Raw genomic sequence first — 20,949 nt, 5'->3', positions numbered from 1 at the left:
GACAGAGTCTATGTTGCTCTTAGTAGAGTGCTATGGTGTCACAGCCCTCAGTGACCTCAAACTCTTGGGCTTAAATGATTCTCTTGCCTCAGCCTCCCAAGCAGCTGGGACCACAGGTGCCCACCACAATGCCTGGCCATTTTTTGGTTGTAGTTGTCATTGTTGTTTAGCTGGCCTGGGCCGGGTTCGAATCCTCCAGTCTGGGTGTAAGTGGCTGACACCCTACCCACTGAGCTACTGGCGCTGCTGATGTATGATATTCTTTTCTCATTTAAGAACATCATTATTTTCTTTTTGTTTGGATCTTATGTCTTCAGTAAGATTTCAGAGTTTTATTCTTTTAAAATTTAAATCCTGTGTCTTTTTAAAAATTAAATACATTGCTGTTTCTTAGCCTTTTGTTCATTATTGTGAATGATTTTTCCTCGTTGTCATTTATTATTTTAAATTTTTAATTTTTTTTGTAGAGATAGAATCTTAGCATGTTGTTCAGGCTGGTCTCAAACTCCTGGCTGCAAGCCACATGCCTACCTTTGCCTTCCAATGTGCTAGGATTACAGGCATGAGCCACTGCACCTGGCCTCATTTTTATTTCTAAGAGCTTATTACAAATAAAGAGAAAACCTATCATTTCTGTATACTTGTGTACAACAAATTTATTATCTATGCCTACGAAATCTAATTCTAGCAGTTTTTCACTAGAGTCTCTTGGGATTTTTAGACATACAATTGTGACATTCACAAAGATAATTTTATCTTTTCCAATGTTTGACAGATCTTTTATTTTCTGAGATTTGATTGTCTAGAAACACCAATATACTATTGAGGTGATAGGTCGGCACCCTGTTTGTTACTGACTTTAGTTATAATGGTTTTGATATTTAATTATCTAGAATGTTTATGTTGCTGCTTGGTAAATAATCCTTATCTTATTTAAATAGGTTCTTTCCTGTTTTGCCATGAGATTTTATTAGGAATAGCTGCTGAATTTTATCAAATGACTTTTCAGTATCTTTTGATATGATCATCTGTAAAATTCTTCTTTAAGCTATTGACTAACCAAATTATATGTATAAAGTTCTTGGCACTAAAACACACTTGCCTCCTTGGAATAGAGCCTACTTTGTCATAATGTATTATTCTTTCATTATAAATCTGTGTTTCAGTCGTTAATCTTTCATTTGAGCTTTAGCATGCATATTCATAGGTAAGATTACAGTCTTCTTTAATGGACCGTTTTATTAGGTGTAAAAAAGTACACAGGTTGGCAAGGATGTGGGAGTAATCAGAAGGTTCATCCACTGATGGAGCGAATGTAAATTAAAAAGCCTTTTGGCAGAATCAACTAAAGCTGAAAATAGTCATACCATAGGATCTAATAATTCTTCTAGGTGTACACCCAATTAAAGACCCTGTCTCTTAAAATATAGAAAAGAAGAAAATGAAAGGCATACACCCAATAAAATGCATACGTACGTTCACTAAAAGATAAGTTTAGAATGTTTATAGCAACACTATTAGTAATAGACTCAAACCAGAAACTACCCCAAAGTCTATCAACTGTAAAGTGGATATGTATATTTTTGTGTGCTTAATTTGAAATATTGATAAACTCCTGAGGTGATGGATACCCCAGTTATTCTGATTTGATTAATTCACATTATATGCCTCTATCAAAACATCACATGTTCTATAACGATATACAGCTATTATGTATCCATAAGAGATAATAATTTTTAAAAATATAGAAAAACAGGTTTAGCACCCATAGCTCAGTGTTTAGGGAGCTGGCCACATACACTGGGGCTGGTGGGTTTGACCCCAGCCCGGGCCTGCTAAAAAACAACAATGACAACCACAACAAAAAAATAGCCGGGTGTTGTGGTGGGCGCATGTAGTCCCAGCTACTTGGGAGGCGGAGGCAAGAGAATCACTTAAGTTCAAGAGTTTGAGGTTGCTGTGAGCAACATATATATGTAAGAGACAGAGAGAAACAAAAACCATGAAATACTATACAGCAGTAAAAATGAGCACTTTGTTATTACATGCAACCTCTGAATCTCACAAACATGTCAAGCATAAAAAGCCATGTATAAAAGTATATTTTTATTCTTATAAAGTGCAAAAATGGGCAAAACTAATCTGCCAGGTCAGGAAAGTGGTTATCGGAGGTGGCGAGTAGGGCAGGCTGTTGTGTCTGAAGTGGGAAGATGAAGTGGACTTCTGGAGTTCTGATAATGTGTCTTTGTCTAGGTGCCTGTTTACGTCAGATTGTTCATGAAAAATTATCTCATGTACACATATATATATATACACTGTATTATACTTTAATAAGTTTTTAGAAAGTTATATTTGTTTCATAAAATGAGTTAGGGAGCTTTTCATTTTTTTCTATAGAACTTGGCTGAGATATCTTTTGACCTAAAGGCCTCCTTATTCATTCATTCATTCATTCGTTTATGAATGATAGCGTCTCACTTTTTACTCTGAATAGTGCTGTAGTGTCATAGCTCACAGCAACCTCAAGCTCCTGGGCTCAAGTAATCCTCTTACCTCAGCCTCCCAAGTAGCTGGGACTACAGGTGTTGGCCGCAGTGCATAGCTAGCTTTTCTATTTTTAGTAGAGATGGAGTCTTGCTCTTGCTCAGGCTGGTCTTGAACTCCTGAGCTCAAGCCATCCACCAGCCTTGGCCTCCCAGAGTGCTAGGATTACAGGCCTGGTTCACCTCACCTGACTTGAGGCCTTCTGTTGTAAATGTAAGATCTTTAATTACTTTTCTAATATTTTTTTTGTTCAAAATGTCCACTTCTTGGATTCATTTTGATAGTTTATGTTTTGTAGGAAATATTTTAGTCTAGGCTTTCACTTTTATACATATATATACTAAATATATATGTATATATTTCTGCTTCTTGTAACGTTTTTTGCATGTGGTATTGATCTTCATTCTTTTCATCCAAGGCTTCTCTATATGTGTTTCTTAATTTTCAAGGAGTTAAGGACTTTTGAAAAAATGAGTTTTGTTACTTATGTCTAATCTTAGTTTTCTGTGAATGTACATTTAGAGAATGTACCCTGTCAAGTCTTCTCTTTAAAATTGAAGGTTTTATTTGAGACTGAGTATATTATTGACTTTTGTAAATATTACAGGCCTACAGTGTGTGTATTGTCTATGTAAATGATTTCAGGTTTTGTAACTATCTGTGAAGTGGTTGTTGGTTTTGTTTTTCAATTCTATATTCTTACTTTTTTTTCTTGAGAATTGTTATGAAAAAAGAGCTATTGAAATACTTCACAATACTTTTTATCAAACTTTCCTTGAATTGTTAATAGTTCTTGCTGTATATATTTAGTTACTCTGTTGCTGGGTGCATGCAGGTTTACAACTCCTATAACTTCTTTGATTGTGCCTTTCATCTTTATCTTATTTCATGCTTTTAAATTTATATTCCTCTTTGCCTGATATCTAACTCTCAGTCTATTCTATTGTCAAACATGCTTTATCCTTTGTTTGAAGTGTGTTTCCTTTAAGCTGCCTGTTTCCAGGTTTCATTTTTTAACTGCCTGGTAGTTTCTTTCAGTGGTTGCATTGAGTATGTCCACTGACCGTGTTTTATTATGTTTATGATTTTACTTCATTGTTTCTTCTTTTTATTTTATTTTTGCTGGTTTGATCAAGTCATTATTCATTTTCTTTCTTTCTCATGTTAATGTGGAATTTCTACTATGCCTTTCTCTTCCAATAATTATCTTTTCTTTCCTAGTGTTCATAATCAGATCTTTTTTGCTATATGAAAAAGCCAAATCACTAATCCTTTCCGCTAAGCCAAAAACCCAGGACTTTTAGAATGTTTTCACTTCCTTTTCCTCTTCCCAATACTTAAAGATGCTTTTACTTTCCCATCCTCTGTCTACTTAGGTTTTGCTAATATCACTTAATTTCTGTAATTCTAGACTACTAAAATTTTCATTTAGTAGTCTTCTCCATCAGTAAATATTCTAAGACATTAAATATTCATTTACCAATGAATTCATTTACCAATTATTTCTATACCAATAATTTAATGTCTTCTGTATCAATAATTCTTACCTAACATTTACCTTAATATCCAGATAGTCTATCATTTAAAAAAATTTTTTTTTGTATTGCTGGTACATTGGTTTTAATTTAAAAAAAAGAGGAGAGACACCATGATGCCCATGGCTTGGATTGACAGCAGCTTAAGGAGGGAGGAAAACCCATAACAACAAAAGAAAAGGCTCCCTAGTGACACCCCTCCAGCCTGGTGACCAGGTCCCAACTGCAGTCTTTCTATGGGACAGCAAACCTGTCAAAACAGAACAGAACCCAAAGATGATGGCTCAAAACCAAGCCAGACTGCCTTGGGCAGCCCATTGCCATGGAATGCCTCGTGTCTTAGCCACATGCAGCCAGGGATAACAGGAGCTTTTTCCCAATCACCTAGTTTTGACATTGGATTCAAAGACGGAATCCCTTCATGCACTATGAATATGGAAAAATAAAAATCTCAGCTAGGAAGGATGTCCGATTTGGACACAATAGCAGGATGTGGAGTGGGAGCCATTTTGGTGCTGAGAGGAGGGTGACCTAACTGCAGGAAGTCCGCGTGGCAGGTGTGGTCGTGTTTCGCGGTCACCTGGAGTGCCCCCTTGGTGCTCAGATGCGGACTGCCGAGGGGCCTGGCTGGAAGGCAGCCAAACCTGGCTGTGAACAGAAGACTGCCCCGGTTTCTTTCCTTCTCAACACTTCACACAAGATTTCCTTAATTTGTGTTTCCCCTTTGGTTTAACAGTTTAAAAAAGAGAGGGGTGGGGGACGGTTTTGTCTCTTGTTGGAAACTGAGAGGAGGAAGGGGGCAGCAGATCTGGTGGGCAGACGCCTGGGGTCAGGGTGTGGGGCCTGCACTCCCAGAACTGCCTGCTGGGGGGCGGGAACCGGCTTTCGGGGGGCACAAAGGGGTCGGGGCAAGGCGGGGAGTCGAAGCCCCAGATGGAGGTTACACCCCGACTCGGGCCCTCTCTCTCTCTTTCGGGACACTCGATGTGTAGGTGGGCCCATTCTTCAGCGGATGTTACAGGAAAAATAGCAAATCCTTAACTTATTCCATCTCCAAGGCTGAAAACGATCAGACAGTTACTAAAATCAACAATTCCTCAATCGCATTCTGGGGCCCGGGGGAGAGACCGGCGGCTGAGCGAGGATCTGAGGAGACACCTCGGGAAAAGCGGCTCCTTTCCCGCTGCTCTGCTGTGATTTCCAATCCCTGGCTGCTCCCCTGGGGGCTGTTGCTTTCCAATTTTTGTCCATTTTTGCTTTGACGTCTCTGCTGAGAGCGCAAACGCGCTGTCCACCTGGACGCCGGCCTCTGCCCTGGCCTGCAGGGACCTGATCCCGCGGTGGAGGGCCGGCCTTCCTCCCGCTCCTCGGGAACGCGCCTGCTGTTGTTCACGTTTACGTCACACTGACTCGCGACATCCTCCTTCCCACCTCCGCGGAGGCGCGCGCGTCGGCGTCCCCAGTCCAGGGCCTGTCCCCGTGCGTCCTGACCGCTCGCTGGCCACGTCCTCGACCCACACGACGCCCGCGGCGCCTCTGAACTGGGCCGCCGGGACTGTGGGAACCGTCCTGCCCAGCTGTGTCCCAGATCTGCAGTTTAACTCTCTCCGTTGAGCTCTCTGGTCCTGATTTTAAAGTCAGTTCCTGTGGTGGAGATGAAAGTGGAGTTGAAGGCGTCCTCGGGGAGCAGAACGGGACACAGGCCTCTCACCCTACACCCTGCCCAGTCACTGGGTTGCAGCGTCTTTCCCCGTGTCACACTCTCTCTGTGGTTATTTTAATAGAGAACCATGATATAGATCAGTGTTTCTTAGGAGGGTATTTTGGCATTTTAGGGAGGACAATTCTTTGTCATGTGGGATGGCCTCATGCATTTTAGTTTGCCTCCCTGGCTCTTAGACGCATTCATATATCGTCACCCCTATTTTCCTCTACTTTCTTTTCTTTTCTTTCTTTTTTTGTTTTTTGAGACAATGTCTCACTTTGTTGCCTCTGTGGCATCACAGCTCACAGCACTGTCTAACTCTTGGGCTCAAGCGATTCTTTTGCCTCAGCTTCCCGAGTAGCTGGGTCTACAGGCACCCGTTACAACGCTGAGCTATGTTTAGAGACGGAGTCTGGCTCTTGCTCAGGCTGGTGTCGAATCATGAGCTCAGGCAATAACCCGCCTGCACCCCCAGAGTGCTGGTATTGTGGGCCAGAGCCACCACGCCCGGGCTTCCTCTGCTTTCTTTGTCTTCCTCCAGCCTGAAGTCTGTTCCAATTCATTTCTTGTGTAGTTCTCAGTGTTTTCCTTAAAAGGGGTAATACATTCTTTGAATCCTTGGTTTGCCACAGCTGTTCTTTTTTCTTCTAATAGGTAAGTGGTATCTTGATTTGGTGTACTATTTGGGGGTTATATCCAGTGGCTTAAAAAAGATTCACCATATTCTTGCTTCCACTGTTGCAGATGATACTAGTTAGAATCTTTTTATTTTTAATGTCACCTTTCTTGCCTGGAAGTGGATAGTTTTTAATTCTCTGGTTAAGGAATTATTTTTGATCTATAGTTTAAGGTATTTCTTCTACTTTCTGGCCACTAATTCAGATCTCACATATAACTTTCCCCTTTTGTTTTTTAAGGTTTCAGGGAATCCCTTTTTTGTGTGTGCTGAAATTGAATTTACTTATGTGGGGTTTTTTTGTTTTTGTTTTTTTTTTTTTTTTTGTAGAGACAGAGTCTCACTTTATCGCCCTCGATAGAGTACCGTGGCCTCACACAGCTCACAGCAACCTCCAACTCCTGGGCTGAAGCGATTCTCTTGCCTCAGCCTCCCGAGTAGCTGGGACTACAGGCACCCGCCACAACGCCCAGCCATTTTTTGGTTTGCAGTTCAGCCGGGGCCGGGTTCGAACCCGCCACCCTCGGTATATGGGGGCTGGCGCCCCACTGACTGAGCCACAGGTGCTGCCTGGTTTTTTTTTTTTTGTTGTTGTTGTTTTTGGCCGGGGCTGGGTTTGAACCCTCCACCTCTGGCATATGGGACCGGCACCCTACTCCTTGAGCCACAGGCACCACCCTACTTATGTGGTCTTAATTATTTTTTCAAGCTATGTATTGTACACACATTCTATTTTATTAAAAACCTTTTTTGATTATTCCCCCCACCTTCTGATCATCTGGACCCTTGTATGTATTATGGTCTTTATTTACTAGGGCTAAGCTGCTGTGAACTCTATGTGGTGGCAGTTTCCACAGTGTGGAAGACATATGATCTCTATTCTGTGTGGGGTGGAGGCAGTGGAAGGAAGGTTCTTGGTGTCCATCTTTCTGTACTCTTCCTGCTCAGGGACATAAAGGATTCAGTCTGTCTTTTCAGCTTCCTCTCAGCTCCTTGGCAGTTATTAAGATTAGTCATGTTCAGGCTGGTCGGTGTTGCTTGCCATGTGTATCCTAAATTGTGAAGATGCCCTGCATATATATGAAAGGTTCAGTTCTGTAATCAAGCAAAAATTGCAGTAAAGATAATATCCTGCTCACCATTGGGCTCTATGATCATAAATGAATGATACAAGGAAAAGAATTATTACTTTTTCACACTCAATATCCATGGCGAATTGAAGAATGACAAGGAGCAAAAGTTTGCTCAAAATCCCATCTGAAGATTCCTGGATCAGTAACTGAGAAGAACTGTTATTCAGCCTCTCCATTTTCTTTGCTTTTGGAAAGTAGGAATACCAATTCTTTTTTGTCTTTTTTTTTTTTTTTTGGCAGGGGCCAGGTTTGAACCCGCCACCTCCGGTATATGGGGCCAGAGTTTTACTCCTTTGAGCCACAGGTGCCACCCTGAATACCAATTCTTCTTTTTTTTTCTTTTCAAATCTCATTGCTTTACCCATATTCATCTTTTCTTTTTTAAATGTTATTGGGAAGAGCTTGCAAAGTATTTTGCTTCCTGATGTTATAGTTAATGGATACTTTCCCGCCACTTTAAAAAAAGACACCTGTACTAGACTGTTTATTGCAGCTCAATTTACAATCGCCAAAATGTGGAAACAGCCTAAATGCCCACCAACCCAGGAATGGATTAACAAGCTTTGGTATATGTACACCATGGAATACTATTCAGCTATTAAAAAAAATGGAGACTTTACATCCTTCATATTAACCTGGATGGAAGTGGAAGACATTATTCTTAGTAAAGCATCACAAGAATGGAGAAGCATGAATCCTATGTCCTCAATTTTGATATGAGGACAATTAATGACAATTAAGGTCATGGGGGGGAGGAAAAGCAGAGAGAGGGAAGGAGGGAGAGGGGTGGGGCCTTGGTGTGTGCCACACCTTCTGGGGGCAAGACACGATTGCAAGAGGGACTTTACCTAACAAATGCAATCAGTGTAACCTGGCTTTTGTACCCTCAATGAATCCCCAACAATAAAAACAAAACAAACAAAAAATTCATCCTAGGCACAAACATGTAAAATAAGTGGCAAAGTATAATCTGGAATGATCATAGATTTTAGCCACATCGCCTATTTTATTCTCAGCTTGTTTAGTCATTATGATTGGACTACTTGTCTTCAATGTTCAGATGAACAAAGTGTAGCCCTGACATTTACCTTTGACTGCTATATTTGCAGGGAATGGAATTAGCTTGGGAAACATGCATACACACAGTTGAGTTTCATGCACTTCGTCCCATGTTCAAAAATGGAGGTGCTAGCATGATCTGAGGGTGGAGTTATTGGCCCTCGGATTTTTAATGCTGAAGTAGATTACACAGAACCCTCGAAGTCCTGCTGTGGGCAGTACTCCATAGAACCACCTCATGATCTGTGATTTTTTATCAGGTAGGAATGCTGATCAGTTTTGTGTTGAAACTGCAAAAGGGAGGGGCAGTCAAAAGGTTGGTTGAAATCAGCAGTGGAGTGAGTGTTCCAAAGGACTGGTTTCTATTTAGCCTTTAGGGAAACAAGCTTTATGATGCTTAGCAAGGGATGGGTATAATGAGGTGTCTGACCTCCCAGCCAGTCATGGCCACAAACTCAGTTTTAAGGTTTCTTTGGAGTCTCCTTGGCCCAAGAAGGGGTCTGTTCAGTCATTAGGGATGTTTAGGATTTTATTTTTATTTCTCAAAGGGTGTAAAACAAATGTAGAAGTAAAATACATGAGGTCAGAGAGTAAAGTTCATAAACTCATCTGAGAAAAAGTGCTACATACCTCACTGGTGAATGACTACAGTCATCGGATGGCTAAGGGGAGTACTTCAAAGGTGATGGCAGTGGTATTCAGCAATGAGATATGTAGCACTTTTTCCTGAATGAATTCATGAACTTAATTGTCATATGTCATATTACAACAACACAAAGGCCAGAAGAGGAGAAATGGTAGCATACTATTATAAAAGTCTCATCCTACATGCGAAGTGGCATAATATTATTTGAAATCAGCTGTAACAAGTTGTAGATCAGTGGTTCTCAGCCTGTGGGTCGTGATCCACAGGAACTGTATTAAAGAGCCTCGGCATTAGGAAGGTTGAGAACCACTGTTGCAGATGTATACTAGTAAACATAAGCAACCACTTTAAAAAACTATAGGTAAAGTATCTTTAATAAAGATAAAATGTATAATAAAAAATTCTGGGCAGCGCCTGTGGCTCAAGGAGTAGGGCGCCGGTCCCATATGCCAGAGGTGGCAGGTTCAAACCTAGCCCTGGCCAAAATAAAAAAAAAAAAAAAAAAAATTCAATTAATCCAGAAAGGCAGAAAAAGAAAAAAAAGAAATGAGACAAAAAGAAAACACATACCAAGATGGTAGATTTAAACTTATCTATATCAATAATCATATTAAATGTAAATGATCTAAACATAATAACCAAAAGGCAGAGATCAAATTTGATTTTAAAGATGAGATCCCTTGAGGTCTTGCATATTAGAAACCCACTTTAAGGGCGGCGCCTGTGGCTCAGTCGGTAGGGCGTGGGCCCCATATACTGAGGGTGGTGGGTTCAAACCCGGCCCCAGCTGAACTGCAACCAAAAAAAAAATAGCCAGGCATTGTGGTGGGTGCCTGTAGTCCCAGCTACTCGGGAGGCTGAGGCAAGAGTATCGCTTAAGCCCAGGAATTGGAGGTTGCTGTGAGTCCTGTGACATCATGGCACTCTACCAAGGGCCATAAAGTGAGACTCTGTACAAAAAAAAAAAAAAAAGAAACCCATTTTAAATATAACAAGTCAAAAGTTAAAAGTAAGAGATATAACATGTCAACATTAATCAAAAGAAAGTTCCAGTGGCTATATTAATATCAGACAGAGTAAATTTCAGAGAAAAGAATATTACCAAGCATAAAAATTTTATTTCATAAAGAAGTCAATTCATCAGGAAAACATAATAACCCTAAAAGTTTATGTGCCCTAATAACAAAGCCTCAACATTCCTGTGGTGAAAATGATAGATATGAAAGAGAAAATAAACAATCCACAATTACAATCAATGATTTCAATACCTCTCTCCGAATGATTTATAGAATAAATAGGCAGAAAGTTAGAATATAGAAAATTTGAATCAACATTACCAACCAACTTGACCATATGTAATGCCCCATGCAACAACAGCAGAATGCACATTTTTCCCCAGCTGCTGAGCATTTACCAAGATAGACCATATTCTAGGCTATAAAATAAGTCTCAATAAATTAAAAACCATTCAAATCATACAAAGTGTGTTCTCTGACCATAGTGAAATTAAATGAGAAATCAATAAAAGAAGTTATTTGGAAAATCTCCAAATATTTGGAAATAAAATAACACACTTCTAAATAACCCAAGGTCAAAGGAAAATTAAAAAGTATTTTGAACTGAACAAAAATGAAAACATAACATACCCAAATTTGCAGAGTTTCTTTGGAGTCTCCTTGGCCCAAGCGGGGGTGGGGGTGGGGGTCTGTTCAGTCACTAGGGATGTTTAGGATTTTATTTTTATTTCTCAAAGGGTGTCAAACAAATGTAGAAGTAAAATATATGAGGTCAGAGAGTGAAGTTCATAAAATCATCAGAGAAAAAGTGCTACATACCTCATTGGTGAATGACTACAGTCATCAGATGGCCAAGGAGAGTATTTCAAAGGTGATGGCAGTGATATTCAGCAATGAGATATGTAGCACTTTTTCCAGAATGAATTCATGAACTTAATTCATGAGTGTAGGGAAAGCAGAGCATAGAGGGAAATTTATAACTCTAAATCCTAAATTCCCCTCAATTCAGTGACCTCAGTTTCCACCTTAAGAACCAGGAAAAAAATCCAAAGTAAATAGAACAAAAAGAATTATAAAAATAAGAGCAGAAATCAATGAAACGTAAAACAGAAAAACAAAAGAGCAAATCAATGAAAAAAATTAGTTTGTTTCTTTGAAAAGTTAAATAAAAATGATAGACATCTGGCTAGACTTATCAGGAGTAAAATGAGAGAAGACATAAGTTAATATCAGGAATGAGAACAGGGACATTATTACATATTTTAGAAACATTAAAAGGGTAATAGGAAAATAATATGAACAACTCTATGCCAGTAAATTCAAGTTAGATGAAAAGGACACATTCCTTAAAAGACAAAGCTCACTAAAGAAGACATAGGTAATCTGAATATCCTTATAGCTATTAAAGAAATTGAAATTGTTGTTAAAAACTTTCCTATAAAGAAAACTTCAGGCTAAGATAGCTTCACTGAGAAATCCTACCAAAGAATAAATAATACTAATTCTTTGTAAATTCTACCTAAAAACTGAGGAGGGAACATTTCCCAATTTTGTGCAGCTCACCTTTATTACCATGATACCAAAACCCAGAAAAAGGCATTACAAGAAAACTATGGGCCAATTGCTATCCCTCATGAATGTACATTCTGCAATGATCAGGTTTGTGCAAACCTACCCTAAAGTCTAGGGAAACTGGGAGTCTAAAGAAAGAGGCTGACATTCCCAGTTTCTCAGAAAGGAATATTTACTAGGGACTTACAAGCAGAAGCCATTTCTGGGTGGTGGTGAGAGGAAACAAGATGATCCCCGGACCATTACACCCCAGACCCAGGACTTGTGAATAGTTGCACAGCTTGACAATATTTTTTAATTCTGTCTGCTTAACAACCTATCATATCAAAGAAGAATAAGAGAATGCTAAAGGAAGAAAACGGAGTTTTAATGAGGATTGGATTATTGCAATATTATCTTGTTTTTGCTAAAGATAAGATGATTTGCTTGCTCTGTGATACTGCAATATCAACACTAAAGAAACTTGGCTGGTTGCGGTGGCTCACACCTGTAATCCTAGCACTCCGGGAGAAGTTGAGGCACGTGGATAGCTTGAGCTCAGGGGTTTGAAACTAGCCTGAGCAAGAGTGAGATCCTGTCTTTACTAAAACCACTAAAAATAGAAAAAAACAAACAAACTAGCCAGGTTTGGTGGCATACACCACCACCAGTAGTCCAAGCTACTCAGGAGGCTGAGGCAGAAGAGTTTGAGGTTGCAGTGAGCTATGATGCACTCTACCCAGGGTGACAGAGTGAGACTCGGTCTCAAAAACAAAAAAACAAAACATTAAAGAAGTTCCATGCCTTGAATCCTGTGTACTCAATTTTGATATGAGGACAATTAATGACAATTAAGGTTATGGGGGGGGGTGAAGGAAAAGCAGAGAGAAGGAAGGAGGGAGTGGGGCGGGGCCTTGGTGCATGCCACACCTTCCGGGGCAAGACATGATTGCAAGAGGGACTTTACCTAACAATTGCAATCAGTGTAACTGGCTTATTGTACCCTCAATGAATCCCCAACAATAAAAAAAAAAAAAAAAAAAGAGGGACTTTACCTAACAAATGCAATCAGTGTAACCTGGCTTATTGTACCCTCAATGAATCCCCAACAATTAAAAAAAAAAAAGAAAAAAAAAGTTCCATGCTTATCAATCAGCATTATAACACTCACCAGAACCACAAATATCTTAAATTAGAGGGAGCAGTGTGAAAGATTGCATTGCAGAAATTAAAAAGTAAAAAGCAACAGCAAAGATAGTTCTTTCAAACAGCAATAAAACCTAGAAATTATGCTGCTAATGCAACTTATAAAGTAGCTTATATACTCAGGGAAAAAAGAGAAGCTATCCATTGAGGTAGAAATTGTGAAAGAATGCATTGTCAGAGTTGTAGGTTGCTTAGACCCTGATAACATCTCTGAGTACAAACAAGTACCTCTTTCAAGGAGAACCGTAACTGATCAGCAGCATGAATTAGGCTTCAGCTTAACAGAACAACTTCATGCCATACTTCAAAAGAAAAATATATATTCTTCAATTGCTTTGGATAAATCAACTGATACTACTGACTTGGCACAGGTTTTAAACTTCATTCAGATCAAAACAAGATTTTTTTGGCTACAGAGAGTTACTCAACTTTGGGCATTCTTGTAACCAGAATACAGGGAACAGATAACCTTCAACAACTTTCAAGATAAATGTTGTGAAGTTGAATTAAATTTTATTTTAATTTGGTAAATTTAGTGAGTGTATGTACACACAGTGCACCCTCCATGGCAGGAAAACATGAAGGGTTGTTGCACAGATTTTAAAAAGTATTAACAGATCCAGATGCTCTCATTTCTTTTCATTGTATCTTGCATCAGCAAAATCTCTGTACTAAAGCTGTTACTTATTTTAAGTGACATTTTGCCACAAATTGTAAGTATTGCTAACTGTATTTGTGCAACTGCAACATCCTCAGTTGAGTAACGTGTTAAAGTCGAATGATGAGGTGGTCAGGTTGTTATCCTTTTGAAGTGCATTGACTACCACAGGAACAAGTATTAGCGAAAATTTTATGTCTGTGAGAACAGATAGTTAAATTTTATGAAAAACAGGATCAGCAATGTGAATTACTGATGATGATTTTTAAAGGAATATAGCATTTCTATGTGATATCATGTCAAATCAAAATAACCTGAATATTTCTTTGCAAGGTAAAACTATGTCTGTATGTGATATGGGGGAAAAATACAGGCATTTCAAAAAGAGTTTTGAAAAAAGGTATCTTTTTTTTTTTTGAGATAGGGTCTCACTATGTCACTCTTGGTAAAAGGTATCTTTTTCAAAATGCTTCTTCTAAAGGAAATTTTATTTTATTTTGTTTTATTTATTTATTTTTTTTTGGAGACAGAGTCTCACTATGTCACCCTCAGTAGAGTGCTGTGGCATCACAGCTCACAGCAGGCTCACACTCTTGGGCTTAAGGGATTCTCTTGCTTCAGTCTCCCAAGTAGCTGAGACTACAGGTGCCCACTACAATGCCTGACTATTTTTTTGTTGCAGTTGTTTAGCTGGCCCGGGCTGGGTTCAAACCCACCACCTTGGGTGTATATGGCTGGCGCCATAACCACTGTGCTATGGGCATAGAGTCATAAAGGAAATTTTAGATGAACATTTTTACCCAGTTAATAAAGGTCATTGATAAGTAGGATGATATATATGAATCATTTAAAGAATATGCAGCTGTTATAGACCTATTAACTGAAGACTGAAAGGTTTATGACTTTGAGAATCATGACATCACACTCAAATTAGCATTTCAGCCTCACCTAGCTGATATCACCAAGGCACCTAAAGAGCTACAGATGGAACTGATTGAGCTCTCAGTTGATGACATTTTAAAGTCATTGTTTAATGCTAAGGAAGATTTGACTGAAATAGGGAAAAATGCAGTAGAATAGCCACACTTCTGGCAAAATGCCTGAAAAATGCTTTTTTGCTTTTCAATCACTTACTGGTGGGAATCTACGTTTTCTTACCTAACACCAATCAAGATACCCTTAGGGTCACAAACGACTGGTCCACCCCTACAGGATCAGCTGAAACTGTAGACCTCCATGCTAAAAGCCAATATTCACATGCTTTCCAACAAAAACCAGGCACAACAAAGTCATTAAAAGGTTGGTTAACTTTTTTTTATTATTTTTTAGAGACAGAGTCTCAAGCTATCACCCTGGGTAGAGAGCCGTGGTGTTACAGCTCACAGCAACCTCAGACTCTTGGGTTTAAGAGATTATCTTCCTTCAGCCTCCCCAGTAGCTGGGACTACAGGTGTCTGTCACAACGCTGGGCTATTTTTTTGTTGCAGTTGTTATTGTTTTAGCTGGCCCAGGCTGGGTTCGAGCCCACCAACCTCGGTGTATGTTGGCTGGTGCCCTACCCACTGAGCTACAGATGCTGCCAAGTTTGGTTAACTTTAAAATAAACCAATAGTTTTCTTTTTTTAAAATTATTAAGTACATAGTAATTCAATTTTTACAAAATAACATACATTTTAAAGTATGTATAGTTGATTGAAGTTTCTTGAATGGGGCTTTATTTGATTACAGATCATTCTCAAACCCTGATGTAACGTGTTCTTTAGTGAGGAAAGATCACAGATTTCATTCAGGAAATTTATTCTTATCTGGCCATTTGAGAAGTTTTTATAATATATACACGAAAGTTCTAAAACAGTAATTCTTTAATTAATTGTATATTCCTGACTTGCACTTTTGACATTCTTCTTTCATTTTCACTCTCTGTTATTCAGAATTTATAAATTTGAAACACTTCATAATGTCACCTTATTTTGCTCCTTGACTTTTTAGCTTACTGGCTTTGTAGGTTTTCTTTGATGAGGAACAAACTTAAATAATAATTGTGCCTTTTTTCCAAAATTTCAGTGTACAATTTTATTATATTTTCTCAAAAATTTTCCTGAGGTAGACTGGTTTGAACCTGACATTTAACAGATGTATGATCCTAGGACAGGTTATGTAACTTCTCTGTATCTCTATTTTTTCCTTTTTTTTATTTTTTGAGAATTTTTTTTTTTTTTTTTTGTAGAGACAGAGTCTCATTTTATGGCCCTCTGTAGAGTGCCATGGCCTCACACAGCTCACAGCAACCTCCAACTCCAGGGCTTAAGCAATTCTCTTGCCTCAGCCTCCCGAGCAGTATTTTTTTCCTTTTTAAAAGGATGCTTGGAATCCCATGACTGAGTAAATATCTGAAGGAAAGGAAATCATTATGCTGGAGAGATAGCTAGCTAAACTCCATGTTTATTGCAGCACTATTCACAACAGCCAAGATACAGAGTCAACCTAAGTACCCATCAACAGATGAATGGATAAAGAAAATGTGGTGTGTGTTCCCTTTGGCAGCACTTATACTAAACTTGGAAAGATACAGAGAAGATTAGCATGGCCCTTTAGCAACAACAAAATGCAAATTTGTGAAGTGTTCTATATTTTTGACACAACTACATCTTGGACTTTGGATGTTAACTTACAAATATAAATAATGTAATCTAAACATATGTGCCCTCATACTACCCCCCTACAAAAAAAAGGAAGATGGGAATGCACCAAAAGAAAATGTGCTGTGTATGCACAATTGAATACTATTCAGCTGTGAAAAGAATGACAACCGGCCAGGCTAGGTGGCTCCTGCCTGTAATCCTAGCATTCAGCTAGGCTGAGGTGGGAGGATCCCTTGAGTTCAAGTGGTCAAGGTCAGCCTAAGCAAGGCTTAGGAGAGATGGGTCTCTCTCCTAAAAGTAGAAAAATTAGCTGGGCATCATGGCAGTTCCAGTTACTCAGGGGGCTGAGGCAGGAGGATTACTTGAACCCAAGAGTTTGAGGTTGGTGTGAGCTAGTCTGATGTTGCTGGCACTCTGGCCCAGGTGACAGAGTGAGGCTTTGTCAAAAATATAGAACACTTCACAAATTTGCATGTCATTGTTGCAAAAAGGCCATGCTAGTCTTCTCTGTAACTCAAAAAAAAAAAAGAAGAAGAAAGAACGCAACATGGATGAGCTTGGAGGACACAGTGACGTTAAGCTGCGCACACAAGATAAATACAGTCAGTTCCCCAGTTACAAACATCTGACTGACCTCCAACTCACACTTATGAGTGGAGGCTATTACAGGTAACAGCTAAATGTACCAATTCCAACTTACATACAAATTCAACTTAAGAACAAACCTACGGAACCTGTCTCATTCATAACCCAGGGCCTGCCTGTACTGCATGTTTCCATATGTGGAAGCTTAAAGAGTTGGTCTCATGGAAGCGAAGAGTAGAACAGTGGTAACTGGAGCAGGGGAAAGGAACAGGGCAGATGGCATGGCGAGAGGCCGGGTAATGGATGCATCCTAACATCCTACAGCACTGTAGGATCACCATAATTAACAACAATTTACTGTGTATTTTCAAATAGGTAGAAGAGCAGATTTTGAATGTTCCCAACACAAAGAAATGATAAATGTTTCAGGAGATGGATATGCTAATTACCCTGATTTATTATTATGCACTGTATACATGTATTGAAATATCACACTGTACCTTACAAATATGTATATTATGAAACAAAAATTATAATAAAATGGTGCCTGAAAGTGTAATTATGGAATTTAATTTGGATCATAGATGTAAAGGCAGCTAAGATGATGCCAGGACCATGTAAACCCTCAGGAAAGGCCAATTTCTCAATTCCTTTTTCCCTGGTCCCACACCCCTGCAAACCCAGGGCAGTTGTTAACAGTGCCTAGCCTGTGGTGTAGCGAGAAACTTCACCGTGGAGAATTCTGGACCTGGTGACCAAAAGCAACACATTACAAAGACCTCTTGGTTTAGAAACAGTCATAACCTGAATGTTTCCAGGTGATTTATTTGGAAACCTCCTTAGAAAAGGAATCAAATTAAAGTAAAACTTATTTTTTCCATTCCTAATATTTTCCAGCAAATAAAGAGATCCGTTTAAGAGAATTTATAGGCAATGCCATATTCAGAAAAGAAAGTTAAGAAAGCTCCCTTGACTTCCCCAAGTGTGCTTCTTCACGATGCTGCCTTGCTCCTTAAACCTTAGAGGTGGGCAAATACCAACTAGGAGAACGAACACAGCCCCATCCATTCCTCTCCCATGGCAGACATGGAAAATTGATTTTAGCATCTCTTTTTAAAGAGAATCTTATTAAAGACTCAGAATCAGTCTTCTTATGATTCCTGAGTCACTGCTACTACTTGATCTGCCAAGGTAAAACCTATCCACTATCCCACCCCAAGAGGCTCATTGCATCTCATTGCAAATCATTTAGAGATGGGAAGAGAGGATTCTTCTTCCTGCACTTTGCTTCTTAGAAGAAGCAGTTTCCAAGTCACTGGTAGATCCTTTATAACAGGGCAGAATGGGACACTGTTGCGGCTGTGCAGGATTGGGGCGCGCAGAAAGCTTTTGGGAGGCACTATGGGTGGAGGCTTCCTAGCACACCTGAAAAATAGCTGCTGTCGAATGGCCCCTAGGAAACAGAGATTCCTTCTGTGGCTGCTGTGGCACTGAGTATGGCAACCCCACTCGCCATAGGTTTGGACCCAAATGGATTCAGACTTTTTATTACTTACATAGTCAGCAAAAGCAAGGTCAGCATGGAGTTCGTTCCCTTGTCCCATAGGACAATACCAAACCAAAGGAGGCAGGTGAGTGGTGTCCCGCGAGGTGGGGCACCAATCCCAGAGGGCAGTGAATTCATTTTAGCTGTATCCTAAAGAGTGAGGCGTGAAGTCCCAGGCGTCACTGAAACCAGGGAGGCTAAAAGAAAGTGCTTTGGGGAAGCCTCTACAAGACAGAACACTGGACAAAGTGACCTAGTGACAACTCCTTACAAACTGCCTGCTTTGCTGCGCTCCTGGGGTGATTTCAGGGCATTCCACCAAGACTTGGGTCAGAGTGCAGTTGAGCCTTGTCCATGTGGCCGCAGAGTGCAAGGTTGCCTGCACCTTTCCCTGTAGCTGCCCCAACCACACTTCTGTGGAAGGAACTGGGACATGGGAAAGGTTTTCACCGCCAGGATTGAAGGGGGCCTCACAGTCTAATTCCAGTTTGCATCCAAAGAAATTATCCTAAGATACAGTTAGTTGGGTCAAGGAAAATTTCTCAAATCAACTTGTTTCTAAACTGTTTCATTTTAATAGATGTTTGGAGTCCCTTAAAATCCAAAACAATTTTTTAGATATTTTTTCTTTAAAATTAAAAGAAGGGTTTCCACAGCAGGGCTCCTACCTTTCCTTGCCACCCTCCAACTGTCCAGAGTGTGCTCAGTCTGTGCGCCTTGTGCTGTGTGACACCATCTTGAAAGCCTTTCTGAAAACAGACTAACATCATCTGAGCAGGCAAGCGGGTCTTGTGTCATGATCGGGGAGATATGACCAAGGACACAGAAGGCAAAAGGCAAATGAAAACTTCTAAATAACTTTCCAGCCTTCCACGATCTGGGATTCTATGTCGCAGGGTGAAAAATAGAGCAAAAATACAGGCACAAAATGTGTGCAGCTGAAAAGATGGTTCTCTGCTGTGAGACGGAAAAGATGATAGCTGGGGGGAGACAGGGCTGAGGGTAAAGTGGCTGGTGATTCACAGGTAAGAAGGGAGAGAAAAGGAGAGACGGCAAGGTCATGCCGTCATGAAGATGGCACCGTATCTGGAGTCCTGAGTCCAGCTCTCCTCCCTACCTGCCGGGTGACCCCGAGCAACTCCTTAACGTTTCAGTGTCTCACTGTCCTCATCGGAAAACAGGGAATACTAACTGAGGATGTAATGAATTATGCAAATACGTTTGGCCCATGGCTGATGCCCACTATGAAAGAAGAATGGTTTCAAGATACGCATTTGTCTGCCAACATGAATTTTGTGTGTACTCACCACCGTAGCGAGTAGAAAGCTGCTGGTCTACTTCCTGGCACACTGGGGCTTCATAACCGAAGGATTAGTTAAAGCCAAGGATTAGTTTTACCATTGTTTCCAGAATTTCCCTGGGCTCCTTCCACCTGCCAGCACAAGCAAAGTCATAAGCACAATAACCATTCAGTGGGATTGGCCTGTCCTCACTGGCACACCACAGGATCAAGGCTTTCGGGGTTCGCTGAGGGCTACCCCAGATCTGCTCACAAACAGGCCTGTGGGTCCTGTCAGGACAGTCTTGGCTGCTGCCCGAGTGGGCAATTCCTCACCGAGGCTGCCAAGGCTCCACCAGTGTTTCACCTGCAGAGATCTTTGCTGGCTGTCCAGGATTAGAACATCTCCAGGATGAAAGGCTGATTTTTCCACTTCAGGAGAATGCCCCCTCTCTGAGGGTAGACACAGGAGGCATGTGGGTGTTCCAGGCCTTGCGTTTAGGTCACAGAGCTGGCAAGGTCCCCTGCCGTTTCCACACTGCAGTTGTCTCCCAGTTCAAAGAGGGTGTTTTCTTAGGAGAAAATAAATAACACTGACACTTTGCCCTTTAGAAAACTCTGTCTGCTCATTTATTTTGCTTGGTGCATATTTTAGACCACAGCGGTTTTGCAACCTTTCGACTTGTCCCTGTTCCCTCTTTGGCTTTAAAATGCTGTACAACTCTCCTATTAAGGTTGGAAAGAAACTCCCTTTCACTATGATTTCAAGGAGAACTTGTAGACATATTAAGGTAATTGAAAAAAATCAATATCGTGATATCAGGATACAGGTTTACAGATGTCTTGGGGAAGTCAGACCAACAATTAAATTGATCTTGCGTCTTGTTTTGCTGTTTGCAACATTTCTATGGCTTCTGCAGCCTCCCAGTTTCTGTGCCCTGGGCAGTCATGTAGAGGCTCTTTGTTGAGAACACAGATTTCAGTTTGCCATTAACTTGAATACACCCTGCCCACCTCAACCAAGTGTGAGGCTGGAGGAGTCACAGAAAGGAGCTATTCAGTGGGAATTGTACTTTTTATAGCAGAGTCCCAGCTGCCAAGCTGAGTATAGTATTTGCTTACTTGGGCAGCTTATAGCCTAGAGGCCCCATTTGTAAAGAGGGATGGC

The 20,949-nt window shown here is 40.3% G+C and overlaps 1 long non-coding RNA gene, 1 other non-coding gene and 1 pseudogene across 3 annotated transcripts in view; 1 reads left to right on the top strand and 2 right to left on the bottom strand.

The window, feature by feature from the left end:
• LOC128583584 (uncharacterized) overlaps window positions 1–20,305 on the bottom strand; it is an 89,265-nt gene extending 68,960 nt beyond the window's left edge. For both annotated transcript variants that reach the window (XR_008379496.1, XR_008379497.1), the window contains exons 1-2: window positions 20,118–20,305; window positions 19,810–19,934 (exon numbers count right to left, since the gene is read on the bottom strand). This is a non-coding gene — a long non-coding RNA (uncharacterized LOC128583584). The remainder of the gene's footprint in view (window positions 1–19,809; window positions 19,935–20,117) is intronic.
• LOC128585167 (U6 spliceosomal RNA) lies at window positions 16,258–16,364 on the top strand. Its single transcript, XR_008379908.1, has one exon. It is a non-coding gene; the product is annotated as a U6 spliceosomal RNA (small nuclear RNA).
• Window positions 16,816–16,915, bottom strand: LOC128585195 (uncharacterized; annotated as a pseudogene).
• Window positions 20,306–20,949: the final 644 nt, after the last annotated feature.

The sequence above is a fragment of the Nycticebus coucang genome, chromosome 4, assembly GCF_027406575.1.
Source record: "Nycticebus coucang isolate mNycCou1 chromosome 4, mNycCou1.pri, whole genome shotgun sequence".
NCBI lineage: Eukaryota > Metazoa > Chordata > Mammalia > Primates > Lorisidae > Nycticebus > Nycticebus coucang.
Note: the sequence above shows the minus strand (reverse complement) of the source record. Positions and strands in the feature narration are given on the sequence as shown.